A 23,647-nucleotide genomic window follows, 5' to 3' on the forward strand; every position below is an offset into this window, starting at 1 on the left:
CAAATAAAATAATATAATAATGATCTACAATATAATCAAATAAAGATAAATCGATAATATATAGACAAGTGTATAAATAAATTAATCCACAAAATATATTAAGGTGCTTATGGTAATAATGTGTTCATTATTAATGTGTTCATTAGAATTACACAGATATATAAATGTGCCAATAAAGTGTTCAGTGTAAATGTAAACCAAGGTCTGTGTGTTTCAAATCCTGGGATAAGGTGCCAAATAATATTATAAAGTGCTCAAGTGTCCCAAAACAACAGAGGAAACAAGGAACGCTGATCTTCCTCTGTCAGGTGTCACAGTGATGTTTTTTCCACCTATACACCGTGCGATTATAAAGGTGCTCTTTGGTGCTCCTTATCTATGGGTTTGCTACATGCTCACCTCAACCTTTCAGGTAATGCGCCTTTAGATCTATAAAAGATCCGATCACTCCTCCTCTCCTCTTTGGATGTATATGGTGGGATATAGGGGATGATGGTATAATCCCCCTGTATCAGATTGGGGGCCCTCTGGTGGTGCCTCGGATCTCGAAATAAGGGGCCAGTGTAGTATATTTCAATCCAAAATTTATTAAATAAAAAAATCAACTCACATTTAAAACTGCCGTTCTGAGCCTGTTTGCGATAAGTCGCGGGACTTACATCCGTGTCCCGTAACGTCACTTCCGGTGCTATGCCCTACGCGTTACATCACGATTGCTCACGTGACTTCTTCAGGGGAAATTTGCATACGTGGATGACGTTGTTTTATAGTCCTAGAGCCGGATGTACTAGCCTCGCCATTTTCTATGTGTAATTTGTACATGGGGCGTTTGTCTGGAACCGGATATACCGCATCCGCCATATATGTATATCAGTTATGCCCAAAAAGAAAAAAGTTCTCATAGTGTAGCAAGTTTGTTAGATTTGAGGAAACATAAAAACATTACCGAATGGCCTCTTAAATAAATGGTGCCCCACTGGCTCTAATACAGCCCACAAGACTATCTCTGAACTTCCACAGCCGCTCTGCCGTAACCAGCAGCTGGTGTGTTTTCCAGTTATCAGAAGTTAGGTGGTCGGAAGTGACATGCTCGAAGCTTTTTGATTACTGGTATACAGGTGGTCCCCGGGTTACAAACAAGATAGGGTCTGTAGGTTTGTTCTAAAGTTGAATTTGCTCATAAGTCGAAACAGGTACATTTTTTAACTGTAACTCCGGCCAAAAAAATGTTTTTTAAGTTTTTTGGATAGCATAGGGAAGGGTTAACACCGCTGTAACATTTGTTTTGCTGTCTGTGCCCCTGTTCAGAAGATTTCACCTCACATTCTGTCCCCATGACAATTGGATTTAGAATATTTTGGGTTGTTGTTGAAACAAGGATTGGTGATAAAGCTTCAGTGGAGACACCTTTTCCCCACGATAACACTTACAAAAGTGAATTTCCCTTCCTAGGGGGAGATTTCCTCTCACTTCCTGTTGTCTCCCTGCATTTGTAAGTAGGAGTCATTTGTAAGTCAGATGTTTGTAACCCGGGGACATTGGTGGTTTTAGGTTTTGCATTTAATTTTAGGTACTGCTGCTTTTCCCATTGGGGTGCCATGTTTTCCCCCCACCACTCTCAAGCCAGACACCTGGCAGTGGTTTCCATTTGGAAGTGTAAACTTAGACTGCTATATAGCTGATTTGTAAGCATTGTTCTATTAATGGATATCTATACAGCATGTATAAATATCACATCATCTCCACCCTTCCCCTGTTTTGAGGGAATTTTTGAACATACACTATGAAGCTGTTTTTTGGTTTGCAGATTCTACAATGAGCATCTCCTCCTGAAGAAGTGAGCTTATTGTCATGAAATGTGTTGAGTAAAGGATGTACCAATAATTATATTTTGTCAAAAACTTGGAAGAGTGGAACTTGTTTATCATATGAATATTGTATTTGTGTTTACAAATCAGTTTTCTGTTTTAAAATGTTCTTATTTATGTAAAGTATTTTCATTTATTGCCTAATAAACCTTTTTATGCAAATGCTATACCTCATTTAAAGTCCAAAAAAATGTTTTTAGTTTTTTGTATTTGCAAATAGTGAATGGGGGCAAGACATTATAAGGCACCAGCACACATTATTATTTATTTCAACTTTCAATTGTTGTCTGTGTCCCCGTTAGGGGGGAGGCACCACTATATTTGTATTGATGATCATTGCCACTGAAAAACAGAGTGGGGGGAAAATTTTAGAGTTGTCTCTAAAGCAAGATGTAAGAAGAAATTTTCCAATGGGGACACCTATTCTGCGAACAACTGCCTAAGGCCCCTTTCTCACAGGCGCATCGCCCAACGGAGTCTGTTCTGCTCAGTGGGGGATCGATCCGCCGATCCCCGCTATGCAGGCGGATGACAGCTCCATCTCCGCTCTGTGTGCAGAGAAGGATCTGTCAGGTCTGCCTGGAAAACGAATAGACGGATCGGATCGCCTGTGTGAAAGGGGAATTCCCCAAAGTATGAAATATTGCCTCCTCTGTTGTTTGTCTGGGACAAGAAGTGAAAGGAAAAACACCTCGACAGGGGTTTTAACCACTCCCTACTCCATTGAAGAACAAACACAGTTTAATTACCATGTATGACAAAGCAGTGTCCTGGGTATGTGTGGCACTGTTTAGAGATATCAATGCATGGTCTTAAAGCGGAACTACCTTGCATCTGAGCACCACAAACCAAAAATGCTATTTAATCACATGCCTACTGGGCACTTTTACCCCCTTCCTGCCCAGGCCAATTTTAGGCTTTCAGAGCTGTCACACTTTGAATAACAACTGCGCGCTCATGCTACACTGCACCTATATGAATTTTTTTTATCATTTTTTAAACACAAATAGAGCTTTTTTTTTGTGATATTTAATCACCACTGCTAAATAAATGGAAAAAAACTGAAAATTTTGAAAAAAATAAAAATAAAAAAAACTTTTACCATAGTTTTTTTTTGTAAAATTTTGCAAACAGGTAATTTTTCTCCATCACTGATGTACGCTGATGGGGCTGCACTGATGGGCACTGATAGGCTGAACTGATGGGCACTGATGAGGCAGCATTGATGGGCACTGATGAGTTGGCCCTGATGAGAAGGCACTGATGAGACTGCACTGATAGGCGGCACTGATAGGTGGCACTGATGGACACTGATAGGTGACACTGATGAGGAGGCACTGATGGGCAATGATTGGCAGCACTGATGGGCACTGATTGGTAGCACAGGTGGGCACTGATTGACAGCACTGGTTGGCACTGATAGGCTGGGCTGATGGACACTGTTGGGACTGCACTGATAATCAGAACACTGATAATAAGTGCTCTGAATATCAGTGTAGATGTTCCTTTTACACAAGCCGATTATCAGCTCTCCTCTCCTCATGCTGACAGCATGAGGAAAGGAATGCTGATAACCAGCTTGTATTTACATTGTGATCGGCTGTGATTGGACACAGCTGATTACGTGGTAAAGAGCCGCTAATGGGCTCTTTACCCTGATCTGTGATCAGCTGTGTCTCGAGGATCAGTGGGCACGATCGCAGGAGGACTTCATATGATGCCCTCCCAGAACTGTCTGGCCGTGCTATAGCCGTCATACGGCTATAGCATGGTCTGCAAGTGTTTAATTCATTTATGATATTCAAAGCAAGCTCACCCATCCATTCATGTCTACAGGCTTTATTTTGCTGAGAAATAACTTTGAAAAATACTCCCCTAGCATTTCTGGCCATGGCCATCTTGGGTTAGGGCAAATAATTAATGTAGCATTTACTTCATGGATTCTATCTGCCTTTAGTTTAGGCAAGCAGGCAGGAGGGTGTGCTTAGCTGAGAAAACACCCTGAAGGCTCCTGGGATGTATAACATAATTTGCACAGGCCTGGAAACCAGGAAGTACCTATAGAAATGTGAAAAAAATCTTGAATGTGGGGCTGTAATTATGCAATCGTCTGATTATCTGATCGTGTGTACGAGGCATAAAAGTGAATGAATGAAATCTCTGTGTCTGCTTTTAATTTCTAACCCAATAGGTTTAAACTGCATCATCATGCATGACATAACAGCACTAATACTTGATGGTTGAATTACAATTTTGGCATCAGCTCATTCAGGGTTTTTCTATATGGTTATCCTTTGGAATTAAAATAAATGTCTTGCTATTATATATTCAACTGTCATTAAATGTAAATGACTTTAGAGTGTCATAAATAAGTCTGCCACCCAAGACTACAAAAAAGGCAATATATTACTGGATAATACTTTGTGATCAATATTAGGGATATTAAGGATATTTATTTGCTGGTAGCTGAACACTTAAAATCCTGCACAGAAATAAACTGAAGAATTCCACCAAACATTTATATCCTAACTGATGATATAATGCAATCTAAGGCTGAAATGTCATCAACTGCCACCATTATTTTCAAACAAGAAGACTTGCACTGGTGGCTGCCATACTTACCTATTCTGCTAAATATTCTAGTTGCCTAACTGACTGGATGTATGCAGTACCTTCTAAGTCACTGACCTGCAACAAGAACAAAATTAGGAGTTGATTTACTAATGCTGGCTATGCATGGTTATAAAATCTTTAGACAAAAACGGTCTGAATAAAGAAAAATTTGTCAAACCTGCATGCGATAACGGCATCAATAGATGTCAACCAATTATTGACATATTATAGATTGATAACAACATAAACGGTAGATTTTTCGTTGATCAATTACACGATCCAGGGTTACATTTTAACAATTTTTCGAACTCTTTTCGATCGATTCACCTACTTATATTTCAAAAATTAATTAATAATTTAGACTAAAAAAAATCCGACATGACGTTAGCCCACTATTGTTTCAAAAGTAGAACAATCAAGCGTATCAAATGCATTTCAAATGATTTTCTAACCATGTATGGTCAGCATAAAACTGGAGAGTGCAATATCTGGTGGAGCTGTGCATAGTAGCCAACCAGCCTCTATCTTCAGCTTGTTCAATTAAGCTTTGACAAAAAAAACTGGAAGCTGATTGGTTTCTATGCAGAGCTGCACCAGATTTTGCGCTCTATAATTTTTGTAAATTAACCCTACAGTACTGAAGCCAAAGCCAGTCAGGCTTTTTTAAAAGGAAAGAAGTCAGCAATGGCAGCCAAGATATCTCACACAGTATAGGTTTTCCTAAATACTGTAGGGGCTAGAGAAAGAAGGGGGCAAAACAGAAAGCTTGGTAATAGTCAAGTTTTCCCTGGAAAAGTAACTGGGAAGATATAATCCCAACAGAATGCCCTAGGTTTGCCTTAAGTTAATTTGTATGAACTTTGAAGAGTTCTTAAAAGATGCCCAAACCATCTCTGGGTATTAATCTAAAGTCTGGGAGATTGCAGGGGAGCACCTGTGATTTGGATCAGCAAACCCTAGCTGGGTTCAACTCAAAAAGATGTTAGAAAAAAATGCAGGGTCACCACCCAGACTAAGTAGAAGCCCCTGTGCCTATAAAAAAAAGAAGCATATGCTTGAAGTGAACACATGAAAATAAATAAATACTATATTCGTCTGATGAGAAAAATTTAGTCTGCATCTCTAAAAAAGTAATTAACCCGTAGGGAAATTTCTGTTGCAGAGAATGCCTAAAATCTGACTTTTGTCTTAGGCCCCTTTCACGGGACGTTCTGATCGGGTTCACTTGGCAGTTTTTTAGGCAGACGCAATCGGAAACCTCAATTTTTCTCTATGGACCGGCGGGTGTAAATGGGCATGTGTGTACATTTTATACTTAGACAGCTATGTCTAAGATCAACCTCATCTGTCTGAGCCAGTGTGCATTACATTAAAAGTAGAAGGAAAATATGCAGTGCTTTCACACCAGGTCACAACCTTTTAGTAACTCTTTTTGTTGCATACAGGGGAGGCACAAACACCAATTCTTGCCCCAAAGATACAGTATAATGTAAAGAAAGAAGATGCAGACCTCCTATGGGGACCTAGCAAAAAAGCTGACTGAATAATTTATGTATATTAAGCACTAACCCCTAGAGGGCTGCTAGGTTTTGGATCCCCCTAATCCTGCACAGCCAGGCAACATACATTTTTCCAATTTGCATTCTCAGTCAATAACCAGTCCTTGGGCTTGTTTTTATGTTTTATTGAGGGAATATAAACTTGGATGGGGATAAGGGGTTATGGGATGCTCAAACTGAGGTCACCAACAATTCGGAGGACAACTTCTCTATGTACAACTTGTAGCAAAATGGATCAGAGACTGTACTCCCTCAGTAATAATGTCAGTCCTTAATGGAGTAGCGAATATCCCATTTGTTTTTAAGAGCTCCATTTCTCCTTTGTAGAAAAAGCAAAGTCCCAACGGTATGCAGGAACCAGAGGCGTACCTAGGGTCTCCAGCGCCCTTGGCGAGAAGCTGTATCGCCCCCCCCCCCCCCCCCATCATTAAAGAGTTAGATGTTCTGTTGTTTGTCTTTTACATCAATTTCTATTCATTTTTAATCGTCTGAGTATCCATTAAGGGTCCATTCACACTAGCACGACTTGTCAGGCGGTAGGTCGCTCGCCATTGAATAGTACAGGACCCGTTCTAATAGGAGCGACACAAATCGCTCCGACTTAGAAAAAGGATCCTGTACTACTTTGGGGTGACCTGGAGGCGACTTGCATTGACTTCAATTATATGAAGTCCCTGCAAGACGCGCCGAGGTCGCGGTGCACGCTGTGCACCGCGACTTCACAGGTTGCCCCACAAAATCCGCGGCAGTGTGAATGGGCTGTAAAGATAATGTTTAGGTTATAAAAAAAAACACTTTTTTTCGTTTGTTATAACATTTTGCAAATAGGTAATTGTTCTCCTTCAATAATGTGCGCTAATGAGGCGGCACTGATGGGCCCTGATAAGGTGGCACCGATATATATATATGAGTGCAGTATGTGTGTGTGTGTATACATATATATATATATTTAGAGTGCAGTATAGAGGAGGCTGCGTCCTGCATATATATATATATATGACTGAGTGCATTTTAGAGGAGGCCACATCCTGTGTGTATGTATATATATATATATATATATATATATATATATATATATATATATATATATACATATATATATATATGAGTGCAGTATAGAGGAGGCCACATCATGTGTGTGTATACATATATATATATATTTAGAGTGCAGTATAGAGGAGGCTGCGTCCTGCATATATATATATATATATATATATATATATATATGACTGAGTGCATTTTAGAGGAGGCCACATCCTGTGTGTATGTATATATATATATATACATATATATATATATGAGTGCAGTATAGAGGAGGCCACATCCTGTGTATATATATATATATATATATATATATATATATATATATATATACGCATGATGTGGCCTCCTCTATAATGCACTATATATATATATATATATATATATACACACAGGATATGGCATCCTCTATAGTGCACTAGATATATATATATATATATATATATATATATATATATATTTAGTGCAGCATAGAGGATGGCATATCCTGTGTGTATATATATATATATATATATATATATATATATATATAGTGCATTATAGAGGAGGCCACATCATGCGTATATATGTATATATATATATATATATATATATATATATATATACACAGGATGTGGCCTCCTCTATACTTCACTATATATATATATATATATATATATATATATATATATATATATATTGCAGTATAGAGAACACATACATATAATACATATATATATATATATATATATATATATATATATATATATATATAGTGCAGTATAGAGGATGCCATACCCTGTGTGTATATGTGTATATATATATATATATATGTATGTGGTCTCTATACTGCAATATATATATATATAGTGCAGTATAGAGGATGCCATATCCTGTGTGTGTGTATATATATATATATTGCAGTATAGAGACCACATACATATATATATGTTTATATATATATATATAGTATGGTATACTCATGGTACCTGGGAGCCAGCTAAGCTTTCCTCACTGGCAGAGAGAGTTCAGCATTCTTCATCCTCCACCGGCAGCCTGCTGAGCCTGGAGCTGCCTAGGAGCCTGCTGATGACGAGTCATGTGGGCGGAGCCCTGTGACGAGGGGAGGCGGCGGCCCGCCCATCGCACCAAGCTCTGAGTCTGACACACAGTCAGTCTGGAGTCTGGACAGTGGACACAAAGCGAGCATGATGGCCGGGCGGCTTCCGGGAAGGGGGGGGCGCTGACCGCGGGACCCGGGGGGCGCAGGTTGAACGGAGGACCGGGAGGAGCAGTAAGTCACTGCTTCTGCACTACACTCTGAGTGTTTTTTTTCCGCCCCCCTCGGCCTGCGCCCCCGGTGGGCGCCGTTCTGGCCAATCCCACGGTACGCCCCTGGCAGGAACTCTATGTCCCCTTAGTGGAAAATAGCAAAGTCCCAACTATATGCAGGAGCTCTAAGTCCCCTTAGTGGAAAATAGCTCAATGGATCAACTCAGTACAGCATAGCCCAACCAGCAACAACCCCACTAGCCAGCTTTTTCAATATTTATGGGTACATCTTACCACCCTTCTAGTCCTCCTGCCTGGGGATTAGTTAAACTCCCATATACATATTTAGATCCCTGCCTCTAAACCTCCACCCACTATGTTCTAGAAGTTTCTGGAAACTTCCAGAACCAGGGGAAGGTGACAGAGGCCTGACCTGCAGAGCCCGTCAGCCTGCCCTGAACTTGAACCCCACGGACATGCTCACTTTAGCTACTTATGAGCCAAACTAACTTTACCTAACTATGTACACTAGGAGGTGCTACATATATATATATAATTACTTGTTACATGCCCCCAAAAGTGAATATCTACTATATTTAAGCAATTATACATATTTACTTCGATGGCATTTAGAAATAGTTATAATGTTTTTTGTGAAAAATAAAAAATGAATCATAATACTTCAATTTTCCAATCCAATGCCAAAATAAATCTTGTTAGTTTATTTCTATAGTTTTACATGTCATATGATGTCATGCTAGTAAATTTGCCAGACCGAACAGCTACAGGAATGTACATGTGTGTGAGGATCCAATTGGTTTTGGTGAAGGACACAGCTTTCTCTGTGTACAATTTTCTCCTCCCTTTTGATGGGGCACAATTTATCTGACTCCTCTTGTTAAATTCTTATTACTGGCAAGTGAGTATTTGCAGAGCACATGTTTCCAAGCACTAATACAATGGACTAAAAGCTTGCCAAAATGTTGAAAAGGGTCATTGGTATTGCTTTGGGAACTTTGTAATAAACAGACATTTCTTTTTGATGAATCTTCTGTGTTTACAAGCCTTGCCTTCCACCCACATGTGTTTAGAGATGATTGTTAACTCTAAGTTGTTTGGTTAGCAGGGTTGAAAAAAAGACCTTTGTTAAATCTCAAATTTGAAATTGTACCCAAACACATAACCAAAACTGCTGTTACAACACATAATTTGTATTCCTTTGTACTGTAATTAATAAAGAGTATGAGTAACAAATGATTTTTAACACATAACTTTGGTAATACATTTTGGATAGAGAGCTGATCTAAGGCTTGGAATTTTCCTTGCAATTCTGAAATCAAATACTGAAGTCCCGAACTTACGGAGTGCCTGCAAAACATACTCTGTGTGTGCAACTTAGTGTAAAATTAGAAACCAAAAATGCTAGCAGGCAAGTAAGAAACATTTATAGAAGAGACACACAGGGGTGGATTTACCAAAGGCAAAGAGACTGTGCACTTTGCAAGCGCAGTTGCACTCATTTTTCTCAGAGCCTAATTAATGTTGTGAAGCTTCACTTTGTAAAGAGTACCCAATTAGATGCAAGGGAAATTAAAAGAAAACAGCATGTTTGCTTGCACATTATTGGATGATGGAAATAAGCTGAGCTTCATCTCACTCACCAAACTCCAAACAACCAAAACTTTGCTTTCTCTCCTTTCCGTTTTATACCCTATTGAACAGATAAATCTCACTTTTGGACCAAAGACATTACAAATTCACAAAACTAGCAGTTAAAAAAAACAAAAAAAAAAACAAAACAAAAACAAAACATATCTATCTATCTATCTATCTATCTATCTATCTATCTATCTATCTATCTATCTATCTATCTATCTATCTATCTATCTATCTATCTATCTATCTATCTATCTATCTATCTATCTATCTATCTATCTATCTATCTATCTATCTATCTAAAATATATATATATATGGGCTATAAATTCTTTTGGAGACTGTAGTAATAATACCATGTCTATTCAGTAATTCAAACTAATGTTTGACCTTTGTAACAGGAAATATATTTATATTGAAAATATAATATGTGTTCCAAAACATTTGTGAGAAAGTTGTTACACAATGAAACAGGAACAGGAAGTGTCTGAATGAAGACCTTTATGGCAGAATCAATGGGTGTTATTGTAATTAAAGCTGTATATTTGAAGAGACTTAAAATGACTTTTGGAATTGCATTAACATGTTGAAGCTTATATGCAATTTTAGTAACTGGGTGTACATCTTCTTTAAGTCTAATGCAGGACCTAATGGCCAACCCACTTTGTAACTTTTCAAGTTGTATACCTACCAACACTGAATTCTCCAATGTTTTTTATGCAATATTCAGAGGTAGGAAACTTGACATCTAGGTTCCTCTAAAACTGAACACATATATTGCGTTGCAGTTAAGTAGAGCAGACGGTATTACTACAGTAGTCCCAAACCTAAGTATAATATAGACAGATAAAATTTACTTTAAATGGGTGCACAAAATAATGATCTTGCAATACTGACACGTCATTAATGTGTGAATTGTAATATTAGGCCATCTTTAATTATGTTAAACAGGTAGATACAGGAATACTTTCATGGGGTAAATAATAGAAGAAAAAAAATAACAGACCATAGGTTCATCATATACAACCTAACGATCTATATAATAAACAAATACATAGGTAAACTGAATACATTTTTTTTTTTCAACAGGAGTGCCAGGAGTGGCCATCAAAAGGACTAAGAAATGGTCACCTGCTCCCTTTGATGGCTCCAACTTGTCAACTTCTCCTACAGCTAGAGGACCCTACAAAAGTTCATTGACAGGACAATACTGCCATTGAACCTGGATAATGCTTCTGGAAGACCATTATAAAAATAGGATCTGTGAAGTATAATATGTTATCTTGGATGCAAGAAAATCACAGCTGAGCTTTTCACTCTGCGAATGTAAAAATCAACTGTGGACACTCAACCACTTGTAAAGAAATCCTGTGGAAATTATTTATTCAGGAAAATTAGGAAGCCAAACAAATGTTGGCCTGTTCTTCAAAGATAATCTGGAAAGCAAAAGTTCAAGCAACGTTTCTGTGAAGCTACGCCACATAAAACCGGCTACCTGTCTATATACTCTCCTCCAAGCTTTATGGACATGATGGTGTTTGCTTAGCACATATCTCCAGCTTATCTGCATGTATCATTCATGAAAAGAGGAACGTTTGTATATTTTAGGACAAGCATCAGTATACTCTGAAGCCCTGACAACTTCTGTTTGAAATAAAGAACCCTTTGTCATTCCAGTTTACACCAGAAATACAGAGGATCATCAGTACAATGTACCTAAAATAATCATAATATGATGAGCAAAAATTATGTTAAACAAAAGGGAAGACACTGCAATCTGCTTTAAAGGAAAAAAAAAGACATAGAATAAAATAAAATAACCATAGTAGAATATAACATAGCAATCGAGCAATGGTATTAGCATATTGTCCGCTCTGCCTCCTAGGCTTTTACTGTTATAACATTTTCTGACAGTAAACTGTGATGCATTTAATGATGCATGATGCATTTAAAAAATGAAGTAGCACAGAAAATAGACAAACTCTGTGAGGAGAATGTCTGTAGGTACCTGCAGCAGTAAAATGTAATAAAAGTCTTTTCTCATCTTGACAACCAATAAATATGTGATGAATATTATTCCCACACATGTATACTATAAGTGGAAAAAGTATAGTATTAGTGGCTGAAGACTTATGGGAGGATGTGCAATTACAGCATAGCAGATTCAAAATGCCAAAAACATAGGGAAAATGTTACCCCATATGAACACATAGCGATGTAAATAGCTTCTCATGCGTAATCCATTGCCTTACTATTGCAGCACAAGTGCACACATTCCTGTGAGCTGGTTCACTTTGTGTTCTAAATTGTCACAATTTGTTTAAAGACTCATCTTCTGTGTTCTTTTTTTTAGTTTGATTTGTCTCTGCACATATATGCAGTTGCACACATATGAAACACACCCATACTTCCCTAAAACAAATTCTGAAATTTCAGGAAAAGGCAAATGAAGAAGAAAATGTCCTATGCTGAAGTACAGGTGTACCTTTATATTACAAATCCTGCACAGGTTCTTCCACACCACTTCCACCCCACTCCTTTCTATTGTAACTAATAACAGTCCTCAGATGTAGCACACACCCGTTATACACTGCACAGCTTTCCATTGAACCAGGCAGCGTTTACATCTGGATTTCTTCTATCATCTGTGCTGCAATGCCCATTTGGGGTCTTCAATAAACCCCAATAGAACTGGCACTGCTGCACAGTTGCTGAGAGAAAATCAGAAATAAACACTGCATAGAACAGAGGAGAGCCGAGTAGTGAAGAGCATTTCTATGCTACATCTTAGGTCTTTGAGTTTTTCATTATAAAGGTACAAAGGTTCTATATATTGAAGTTTTCTATAGCTTCTAATAACTGCTTACCTTGTCACAGCCAAGCTCCTAAAAAATCTTGGTGATATACAAAGAGAATGGAGGTGCACAGATGTAGAACTGGTAGACTAGGATTTGAACATGAAGCTTTCAAAATAAATATGTTTTAATGAGGAAAAAGTACAGTGTCTACCTTCCAAAGGTGCGATTTGTTTTTTCCTTTCAAAACACATCTGGCAGCTAAGGGGCAGAGGCCTGATTCACACCTATGAATTTTATACTGCATTTTCAGTTTTGCAGAAACACACTACAGTCCATTTACAATGGTTTCCTATGGGCCTTGTTCACATCTGTGCATGTTATGGAAAGAGCCACAGAGCAGCAGGTTGTGTTTTTGGCTCCAAAGACTTCAATGGATCTAAAACGTGTATAGAAAAATGCAAAATGCACCTGGAATATGCATCAACTGCAACCTGCCTTGGTGTGAATCAGGCCTTACACCATGGAAGACGCCTTTCTGGTATCACAGAAAAGAAGGCAGGAATAAATTCTCACAAAAGGTTACTCTTCTTTTGCCATATCATATATGAAAGAAATAGTTGTGAGGAATTCAAAAAATAAAAAAGCAATGAGAAAACTGAATACTGAGAGTAGAATGAGGAATAAACTTTATTTGTAATTTTCTTTTACGTGCCTTGCTGATTTTCATCATGGTGCCAAAATTAAAGCAGTACATTTATTGAGTAAACTATGTGAGTCTTATTATGCTTTTCAATTCTTGGAATCATACAAATTTAACATCCACTTAATCAGGAACTATTCGTGAAGGATATATGAAGGTTTTTTTTACTCTTCTCCTGCAAAATCGAGCTACTTGGGTTTCATGCTGTTCAACTTTCTTGCTTCAATGCTTATTGATGCATCAGCTCAGAAAAAGTATACAGTATAGAGTCCTGACTCCTGACATCAAAAGCAGCCAGTGGGTTAGGAAGACAATCAGCCACACTGCAGGCCAGCAATAGCTTTTACCTGTTTCCTTAATGGGAGCTAGACATATATAGGCACATCATTTTGGATCAGTGAAAAATCCTGAATGTTCTGTAGTACAAATATAATTTTAGACATACAGTATAAGTGTGTGTATATATACTGTTTATATATATGTATATATTCATTTATTAGGGATCGACAGATTATCAGTAAAGCCGATATATCGAGGGCCGATATGCACTTTTCCCGATATACTTTTCCCGATATATCGGAATCGGCCCCAGAGGTTACAGATATTTTGGGAAAGTGCTTGTACCGGAGTGATGCCTGCAGCTAGAGGCATCACCCCAGTACCGGCGTCCATAGCCGACGGTCGTCTGTCTTGTAATGACAACTGATGCGGCTGAGAAGCCGCTCGGCTGTCATTACAAGAAGCAGGAGGGGGCGCCCCCCCCTCCCGCCGCCTTCCGCGGCTCGTCTGGGTCTTCCGTACGGGCAACCAGCCTGCACGCCCGCCGAAGACCCGATCAAAGCCGCATTCGACTCTGATCAGGTCTCAATGCAAAAACCCGGAAGTGATGTCATGAGTGACATCACTTCCTGGTACTGTCTGGCACCAGATTAAAAAAAATGACAGCATTCAAAACAACCAAACTTGCCAAAGTGCAGAGGAGGGGTTTGGGGTCTTTTAGACCCCCAGATCCCTCCACAAAAGTACCTGTCAAAAAAAAATTCGGCCAATATCGACTGATACCGATATGCAATGGCCAAAATATCGGTATCGGCAACGAAAAAACGATATCGGTCGATCACTAATATATATATATATACAGTATATACAGTACATACATACACACACACACATACACACACTGTTGCCACATAAGGGTAAATGGCCTAACTCAAATGAATTATTCAATACTATTCTATACTGCAGCGCACTGTGTAATATTAAAAACTGATCATGCGTTAGACATTTCAAATTATATGTAGTAACAGAGTAGAGTGATCAATGGTCAAAATAACCCAAAATCAGCTTCTGTTTTTTATTTTAGATAAAATAAGATAATCCGGAATGTAATTGGTTGCATTAGAATATTGCACCAACGTAAAGCAGTTTGTGTATATGTGAGAACTAAAATTGTTACATTACATACAATTAAATGCAGTAAAACTAAATAAAAACTATTTTATTGACTGATTTCAACAATTTTAGGCTTTTCCAAGGAACTAACAGATATTTCTTATCACTAAGGAGACTTGTTTGCTTTTGCATTATAATAAGCGATTAGAAAGCGCATGGTGTTACAGTGACAGGACACCCGATAGAGTGTCAGCACATTGCCTATAAAGAAAACCACAATTTATACTTGTACTTGTATCTCCCTTGTTTGTTTTGCTTGGATGTACTGCTGACTAGCTTTCTAGAAGGGGAGAATTTCAATAAAGACTGTGCTAGAAATACCCATATAAACATATTGCTTTTCCACATTTTCTGTATTTAATATAAAAATTCCTGGTAGTTTCTGTATTTCCTAGATTTAAACTTCTTCATTTCTCTAGCAAAATGAAGACAGTTTAAACCAGACAGAAATATTCTGCATGTATTTCACTGGTTTGTGCAGACCAGCATTTGAGAAGCCACCAGAGCCATATTTGTTTCTTTTGGGTACCATTCAACATTTTGAGCATTATTAATAACGCGCATTTGCCTATTTTGCTAAGTGTATTCCAAATATCTCACTAGGACTACTACTTATAGGGTTCCGTTAAAGCAAAAGAAAGACACAGCTCAGCCTAATGCTGGTGGAGCTATAGTGGCATTTGTTTTGTATACTACAAGATAATAATTTCTTGTTTGAAAAAACTAAATAGCAGATAAATGAATACAACAGACAGTTATATAGCTCAGCTTAGTTAAAGGACCAATTTTAAATATAATAAACATGATATAATTGTTTTTTGGTAGAGTGAGGCACCGGTTTTAAAGTTTGCTAGGGTGAGAAAAACACTTAGGTAAGGGAAAGAACACACAGAAAATGACATAGATTGCCAATAGAGAGAGTAATACAAAGAAAAATAAAGACATTAAATGGGTAAAGCATAACATAAAGGGTTGGAAAACCTACTACTACACTTACTGGAAATTCATTTTCTGGCCATTGTCTACCACACTAACAGTTCAGTAAACTGTCTCTGCCTATACACTGGAAGGCACAGTATAAAAGTCCATGTCCTACCAAAACCTCACCAATGTTTTCCAAAAAAAGTAATAAGTAAGTTGACCACCTTTCTTTGAACTGAAGGCATTGAAAGATGTTTTGTAGTAAAAGGTCTGGCGTGACTTTGGAAAACTGGTTTTAAACAGAGAGTCCAGTGGGCTATGGAAGTTCAGGTAAGTCACAAGAAAAATATTTGTTACCCTTTCTGTTCCCTGGTCTTCAGAGAGGAGGGACTATTAGTGCATTTTCTACACCACCCCCTTTCCCTCTACAGTGGATACATTTAACTTAGGACCTTTGATGTTAGATATATAAAAAAAGTTGAGCTCAAAGAGAAAATTGAATAAATATTGAAGACTAATTTGATCTTTTTAAAAAAATTGATTATCTGGTCAAGGGTCCCCAGAAGGTTAAAATACACTGTGCAGATTTGAAAAATGTTGCTTAACCCTCCTCTTATGTTAGAATTCCGTTACTATCCATGATGTTAGGGTCAGTTTTGACCCGTGTTTTAAATCAGCCATAAAATACCCTCTGAATAATTATTTATCATCCAATTTGTTTCTTACCTCTTGGTTACCTTGTTAGGCTTCTTTATCCTTGAAAAGATTGGTTTTAATATTTTTGGTGTGACCCCTAGACCTTTCTTTTGATAGCATACCTCTCATTTTCAAATTTAAAAAAATGGTAAAATAAAGTCAGCAACTCTGAAATGAATTTGTCCTATGTTTCTTCACTTTATTTAGAGAAGCAGACAAGCAGGAAAAGAGATAGGCCCCTCCCTAACTACAGCTCACAGGGTTGAGAGGGGATTGGCTGTCACTGTTACTAAGCAGAAAGAGTGTTTATGATTTCAGTTTTGGCACTTATTAGTGTCCTAAAATCCTATATTATAACTGGGTCAGAATTGACCCTAACACCATGAACGTCTTAATTTTCACCACAGTATTTTATAATTTAGTGAAAAGGATTATTTTTCTATTACATTGTTTAAATAGAGGTTCCTGACAAAGTAAAAAAATCTTGATGCAATAAACAAATTTATGTGATACTTATAGACATTCAAAACCTGAAAACGGGTCAGTTCTGACCCTAACACAAGAGGAGGGTTAATGTAATTGCCATCGCTGTAGGCCATTTGTGGCACCCCACAATTCTGCAAAAAAAAAAAAACACCCATATTGTTAGCATTCCCCTTTCCTGACTAGTTGCTAGGAAGCAGCAAACATCACAGGAATAGGTTCTATTCCTAGTTCAAAAGCTGCACATGCTGTGTGTGTTCTCTCTCTCCTCCGCAGCAGCTACAATTGAGCTCAGCGTTGCTGTGACAGGGGAAGAGACCACTGGTCCTGCTTTGTATGGTAGAACAAGGGCTCACCCACAACCCAGGGCTCTGACAGTGGTGGAGAATGCTGGCCCCTGGGGGAGCAAGATTTGAGGTAACTATTTCATCTTACTCCCTCTCCCTAGTCAATCAAGAATTTAAATACAGTGTGTGCATGTACATTACATTTAAAAGCAGCCCAGAGTTGGGCTTAACCCTCTCTTTCCCCATAGGATTTTTTGAAGTGCAAGCGTCCTCTTAGAGAGCAGCAGTTCAAATGAACTGGTAAGTACTCCTTTAGACCACCTTAGGAGGTCATTGAGTGATTTCCGTAAGTCGGATAAGCATAATGCATTTTGGTTACATCATCTTTGATGTATACACCTTTTTAATATATACAGTATATATATATATATATATATATATATTAGTGATCAACCAATTATCGGCAAAGCCGATATATCGAGGGCCGATATGCACTTTCCCCGATATATCGATTTATCGGAATCACCAAGGTGACCGATATTGCCGATATTTCGAAAGTGCTGGTACCGGAGTGATGCCTGCAGCTAGAGGCATCACCCTGGTACTGGCGTCCATAGCCGATGGTTGACTGTCTTGTAATGACAACTGATGCGGCTGAGAAGCCGCTCGGCTGTCATTACAAGGAGCGGAAGGGGACGTCCCCCCTCCTGCCACCTTCCGCGGGACAGGAGACCCAGGCAACCAGCCTGCACAGCCGCCGAAGACCCGATCAAAGCTGCATTCGGCTCTGATCGGGTCTCCATGCAAAAACCCGGAAGTGATGTCATAATGACATCACTTCCGGGTACTCGGGGCCAGATTTAAAAAAATGACAGCATTCAAAACAGCCAAACTTGGCGTTTTGAATGCTTTTAAGTGCAGAGGAGGGGTTTGGGGTCTTTTAGACCCCCAGATCCCTCCACAATAGTACCGATATGCAATGGCCAAAATATCGGTATCGGTAACGAAAAACCGATGTCAGTCGATCAGTAATATATATATATATATTATATATATATATATATATATATATATATTTTTTTTTTTTCCTGGTCAAACATTTTTGCCCTAAAGTTTACTGGTGTTCCTCTTTAATGATTACTAATTGCATCACTCCAAACATACCCTATGCCCTATAAAGACTGACAGTTGGCAGAAATGCCCTTTAAAAAACCTGACAATTACATAAAACATGAGTTTAGATCAGGCATCACTAAATGGCGGACCGCGGGCCAGGTCCGGCCCCAATCACTCTCTCAACCGGCCCGCAGCGGTCTCGCCATTTAGATGCCTGTTCTTCTCTCAGCTGTCACGCTTTCGCTTTCATCTTCACAGACCCAACTGCGGGAGGCAGGGACAGTTCTGGAGGGAGGGCGGAAGCTAAACAAGCCAGTGATTGGTTGCTAAGATAAAGGGCAGTCCAAGCAACCAATCACCAGTTTGCAGCTTCCGTCTTCTATTCAGAGCTACTGTGCCTCTCGTCCTCCTGTCTGTGTAAGGCAGGGGAAATGTGTGAAGATAGAGAGGTGATGTGTGGCGAGGACGGAGTAGGAGGAAGAATGGACTACAGCAGAACAAGGTGGAGTGTATAAATAGGTCACTATTTTTACAGCATTAGAAAACTATGATCACTGAGTGGGGAGAGATGTTGCAGCAGTGATCACTGTGAAGGAGGTAGTAAGAAGTGATCACTGCTGCTGATTGATGGGAGATCAATGTCTGAACCTGTGTAAACCCTACATCTGGTGCCTGCTATGTCTGCTGTGTGTGATGGTTGCAGGAGACATTGAAAGGGATCAAAATGCTAACTAATTGTCAGCTTGCTATAGTGCTTTTTTTCTCCTATCTCAATCTTAAGTGCAGTCATTGTTTGCTGCCCCCTATTTTATGTTAAGGGGCACACTGATGGGCACAGCAAAATGTGTCCATCAGCATGCCCCTTAAAGTGGTTGTAAACCCCCAAGTAGTGTTTGTATCTAAAGGTAAGCCTATAATAAAGCTTACCTATAGGTACTGTAGATATCTACTAAACTTGCACCGTTTGACGTTATCAGCACATGCGCTCTGAATGAACCCGTGTGCCCTGTGCCATGATTGGCGGCTCCCGGGCGCATGCACAGGAGTGACGTCCTCACTGCTCTGGCCAATCAGGTGGCCAGATGACGCGAACTCGGAAGTAAGACGGCTGAACATGTCAGCCATGTTACCAGTGAGCGAGCGGCGCTGCAGGGGCTTCGTTCTAAGGTAAGTATTTCATAATGAGCTAGTATGCGATGCATACTAGCTCATTATGCCTTTGTCTTCCAGGTTTTTTTTTTCTGAGGTTTACAACCTCTTTAACATAAAATGTACCCATCAGAGTGCCCCTTAACATAAAAAATGGGGCATGCTGATGGGCACATATTATGTAAGTGGGATTGCACTGATGGGCACATGTTAAGGGGGGCACTCTGATGAGGACACCTGAAGTAAGGGGGCACACTGATCTGAATACCGGATCTAAGGTGGCACTGTGATGGCCCCACCTGATGTAAGGGGGCACTCTTAAGAGGACACCTGATGTAAGGGAGCACTCTAACCTTATTCGATGGGTACAAATGATGTAAGGGGGCACTCTGATGATGGCACCTAATGTAAGGGGGCCTTATGATGAAGAAACCTGATGTAAGGGGGGCACTCTGATGGGGACATCTCATATAAGGGGGTACCCTGACAGTGGCAACTGTTTTATGGGGGGACCCAATGTAATGAATCACTCTGGTAGGGGCACCTGATGTAAGGGGGAACACTATTGGGGACAGTTACAGAGTATTACCAGAGCGTGTGGAGAAAACAGTAATAAAAGCATCATAGAGCGTGGCTGTGCCAAAAAAAAGGAAAGTAGAAGCGTACAATCTTTCATGGCACATGCTTGAGATTCGGACCTCGGCCAGAAGAAAATTTTAGTGACCGGACCTCCTTGAATTTTAATTCACTACCCCTGGTTTAGATAAACATTCTCACACATTACTATTGTAAGCTTTTCTGCAAAAGTTCACATCTGAGTTTAAATCCATCCCTTGAGCATAACCATGAAAAGTATTCCATAGCCTGTTTAATGTGGATGTGTTTAGTTAATTTTGTGTGAGGTGAAGGACACAAGGGGTTACTCACAACACTGGAAAAAACTAAATTGGGACACATTTGTGCCATGACCGTGGCAGCTTTATGAATAACCCCACTGGTACGTATTCATACTTGTCCCCCGCCCTCTTCTGATTTGCTGGAGGCTTTTCAAACCACTTTAAATAAACACAACCAGGTTTGGATGGAGAAAAACGTTAATAATAGGGGCTGCTCTGTGTTTCATCTCAGGAAGGAAGCAATTGCCGGCGGTTTGCAGTTACTTTGGTTGCACAATTTGCAGGCCTCTCCTGTACAGAACGACTTGTGAAAGGGAAGACAGACCGGCATTTGGGCCTTAACATACCAGGCTGTTAACCAACACATCTTTGCATAATCTCCAACATCAGAGGAGTGTAACCTGTACAGAAACCTCATTTGGCAAATGAAGAAGAACATGCAAAGCCTGCAAAGTATCTGTAAGTGACAGTTCCACAGACTAACTCCATTTTTCTCATACACGACGCTAAGACCTTTGTTCCACAAATTCAGTGCATTACTTTGTGATCAATAGGTTTCATTTACTTGATATGAAATAAGAATAAAATATATCATCCCTTCAGCCATAAGTAGGAAAATAAATTATCAGATAATAAAACCATAGATAGATTGCCACCCCACAAATGTTCTCACCAAAGGTCACAGCTTCTTTGCCCTTGTAACCCACATAAACATGTAAGATTGCTCCTAAATGCCTCATAACAACAGGCAATGTGAAAGAACTGCATGCATGCAGCTCACCAAGGATCTCATCCAAACTTTTCAGTTGTGCACCACCACCATGATCACTGCACCCTCCACATAAAAGCTCTTTACAAAAGAGAAGAGGTCTACAAAGGATGTATAGTATATATAATAAATAAATAAATATATATATATATATATATATATATATATATATATATATATATATATATAAATATATATATATACTATATACACACACTATATTGTCAAAAGTATTGGGAAGCCTGCCTTTCCATGCACATGAGCTTGAATGGCATCCCAGTCCTAGTCCCTTGGGTTTAATATTGAGTTGGCCCACCCTTTGCAGCTATAACAGCTTCAACCTTTCTAGGAAGGCTGTCCACAAGGTTTAGGAGTGTGTCCATGGGATTTGTTTGACAATTCTTCCAGAAGCGCATTTGTGAGGTCAGGCACTGATGCTGGACAAGAAGGCCTGGCTCCCAATTTCCGCTCTAAATATTCCCAAAGGTGTTCTATCGGGTTGAGGTCATGACTCTGTGCAGGCCAGTCAAGTTCCTCCACCCCAAACTCGCTCATCTATGTCTTTATGGACCTTGCTTTGTGCACTGATTGGAACAGAAAAGTTAGGAGCATTAAATTGTTTAAAATGGCTTGGTATGCTGATGCCTTAAGAGTTCCCTTCACTGGAACTAAGTGACCGAGTCCAACCCTTGAAAAATAACCCCACACCATAATCCCCCTCCACCAAATGATTTGGACCAGTGCACAAGCAAGGTTCATAAAGCCATGGATGAGCGAGTTTGGGGTGGAGGAATGTGACTGGCCTGCAGTCTTCTGGAAGAATGGTCAAACATTCCCATAGACTCACTCCTAAAACTTGTGGACAGCCTTCCTAAAAGAGTTGAAGCTGTTATAGTGACAAAGGGTGGGCCAACTCAATATTAAACCCTACGGACTAAGACTGGGATAAGATTCATGTATGTATATATATTACTTGTCTACTGTTATCTGTAATGCAAAGCTCAGAAGTCTCCCCTCAACATCCCCATGAGTGTTGTGTCCTCTTTTTATGTCAGAAGTGGGCTACCTTACCCTCCCGAAAAGCCAGTTTTATATACAGTGGCGATCGAAAGTTTGGGCACACCAGGTAAAAATTTGTATTAATGTGCATAAAGAAGCCAAGGAAAGATGGAAACATCTCCAAAAGGCATAAAATTACAGATTAGACATTCTTATAATATGTCAACAAAAGTTAGATTTTATTTCCATCATTGACACTTTCAAAATTACAGAAAACAAAAAAATGGCGTCTGCAAAAGTTTGGGCACCCTGCAGAATTTATAGCATGCACTGCCCCCTTTGCAAGGCTGAGACCTGCCAATGTCATGGATTGTTCTCAATCATCATCTGGGAAGACCAGGTGATGTCAAACTCAAAGTTTTTAAATGCCCAGACTCATCTGACCTTGCCCCAACAATCAGCACCATGGGATCTTCTAAGTAGTTGTCTAGAAAACTGAAACTGAACATAGTTGACGCTCACAAAGCTGGAGAAGGCTATAAGAAGAAAACAAAGCGTTTTCAGATGTCAATATCCTCTGTTTGGAATGTAATTAAGAAATGGCAGTCATCTGGAACAGTGGAAGTTAAAGTAAGATCTGGAAGACCAAGAAAAATATCAGACAGAACAGCTCACAGGATTGTGAGAAAAACAATTCAAAACCCACATTTGACTGCATGATCCCTCCAGAAAGATCTGGCAGACACTGGAGTTGTGGTACACTATTCCACTATAAAGAGATACTTGTAAAAATATGGTCTTCATGGAAGAGTCATCAGAAGAAAACCTCTTCTACGTCCTCACCACAAAAATCAGCGTTTGAACTTTGCAAATGAACATATAGACAAGCCTGATGCATTTTCGAAACAAGTTCTGTGGACCGATGAGGTTAAAATTGAGCTTTTTGGCCGGAATGAGCAAAGGTACGTTTGGAGAAGAAGAGGCACAGAATTTAATGAAAAGAACCTCTGTCCAACTGTTAAGCATGGGGTGGATCAATCATGCTTTGGAGTTGGATAGAAGTAAAACTCTGAATTTGCAGAGTTCTCGTATAGACGAGAGAGAGAGGAGGGCTTGGTTATACCAATTTGGGTGGGACTTTACCGGTACCAATCAGAAAAATAAGTAGGAAAAAGGGGGTTTTAAAATATTAAAGCTTTATTCAAAACATTAAAAAATTCATCTTGTGAAAAGGCTTTGATGAATGTTATAGTACATAGAAACATAAAAAACATACAAAGACCACATATATACATAGACAGTGGAACATATCATATGAATAGATATACATATACATATAGGACCATATAGCATCAATTGGCTGATATTTGCTCAAAGTGAATATGCCATAGGTT

The 23,647-nt window shown here is 39.2% G+C and overlaps 1 protein-coding gene across 1 annotated transcript in view; it reads left to right on the forward strand.

Moving 5' to 3' along the window:
* LOC309545931 (twist-related protein 2-like) overlaps positions 1-12,503 on the forward strand; it is a 102,176-nt gene extending 89,673 nt beyond the window's left edge. Inside the window, exon 2 of the mRNA XM_082245369.1 lies at positions 11,077-12,503. The gene's annotated coding sequence lies outside the window, so the exon portion shown is untranslated. The remainder of the gene's footprint in view (positions 1-11,076) is intronic.
* The last annotated feature ends 11,144 nt before the right edge of the window (positions 12,504-23,647 follow it).

Source organism: Pelophylax lessonae (assembly GCF_965119305.1).
Source record: "Pelophylax lessonae genome assembly, chromosome: 2".
Lineage (NCBI taxonomy): Eukaryota > Metazoa > Chordata > Amphibia > Anura > Ranidae > Pelophylax > Pelophylax lessonae.